The 1,049-nt window shown below is 36.1% G+C and overlaps 1 non-coding gene across 1 annotated transcript; it reads left to right on the forward strand.

Moving 5' to 3' along the window:
- Positions 1-629: 629 nt before the first annotated feature.
- Positions 630-761, forward strand: LOC130038274 (small nucleolar RNA SNORA9). The gene has a single exon (XR_008794648.1). It is a non-coding gene; the product is annotated as a small nucleolar RNA SNORA9 (small nucleolar RNA).
- Positions 762-1,049: the final 288 nt, after the last annotated feature.

The raw sequence follows: 1,049 nt of genomic DNA on the forward strand, positions 1-1,049 counted from the left end.
CCTGCCACAGAGGCAGGGTGGGATGGGGGGAATGGGGAGTGGAAGGAATACTGGGATCAGTGGTGGTGGAGAATGGACACTGATGGAGGTATGGGTACTCAAGAATTGTGTAACCGAAACCCAAGCACAAAAATTTGCAAGTCTACAACTGTACCTCATGGTGTTTCACTAATAAAAAAATTTTTTTTAAACCTGGGCTGTTGGGCTTGGAGAGAGGGCTCCAATGGGTTCAGCACATGCTTTGCATGCAGGATGCCGGAGTCCCCATCTCTGTTTCCACATGGTCCCATCAAGCACCACCAGGAACAATCCCCAATCATATAGTTGGAAGTAGCCCCCAAGTTCTGCCAGGTGTAACCCCAAAACAAGCAAATAAATAAGCTAGACATAAAATGATACTGTCTGAACAAAACAAAAAGTAATATCATTAAGTATATTATTATACCACCATACACACATATATCTTATACATATGCAACCTCAAATTGATATTGTTTAGAAGTGTTACAAGTGTTATCTGGTGAGGAGTATGGAGAAAAGCAGTATAAAAGAAGTGGTTAAATGATTTTTATATTTAACAAAGAAAATGTATTTATCTATGACTTAGAGATTAAAAATAAATTGCCTATCTGCAAACTTCCTGCATGCCTGGGTCTGGGGTGACCCTGTACATTCCTAAAGTGCTTTTGAGAACATTATGAAACAGCTTGAGACCTTGCCTTGCTCCATCCAGAGCAAGGTTATAGAAATTTTAGATAATTTTTAAAAAATGAACCAAGATTTTAAAAATTAGATTCTTCTCTTAAAGACCTAACACTGTATTTTTTAGTTTATTGAAAGTAGTCAAATATACATGTTAATTGTGTATGTTTTTGTAACTTCATAAGACATACAGGTACATATTTTATTATAAGAGACTGTCAAGTTTAAAAACTACACTCTACTACCTGGTGAAAAAAATGCCAATTATAAATCTAAACTACCATCTTAGTGGTTAAGGTGATAGCTAGAAATAAAGCTTATTTAACTTTGACCAATTTTAATGGGTT

The sequence above is a fragment of the Sorex fumeus genome, unplaced genomic scaffold, assembly GCF_029834395.1.
Source record: "Sorex fumeus unplaced genomic scaffold, SorFum_2.1 ptg000073l, whole genome shotgun sequence".
Taxonomy (NCBI): domain Eukaryota; kingdom Metazoa; phylum Chordata; class Mammalia; order Eulipotyphla; family Soricidae; genus Sorex; species Sorex fumeus.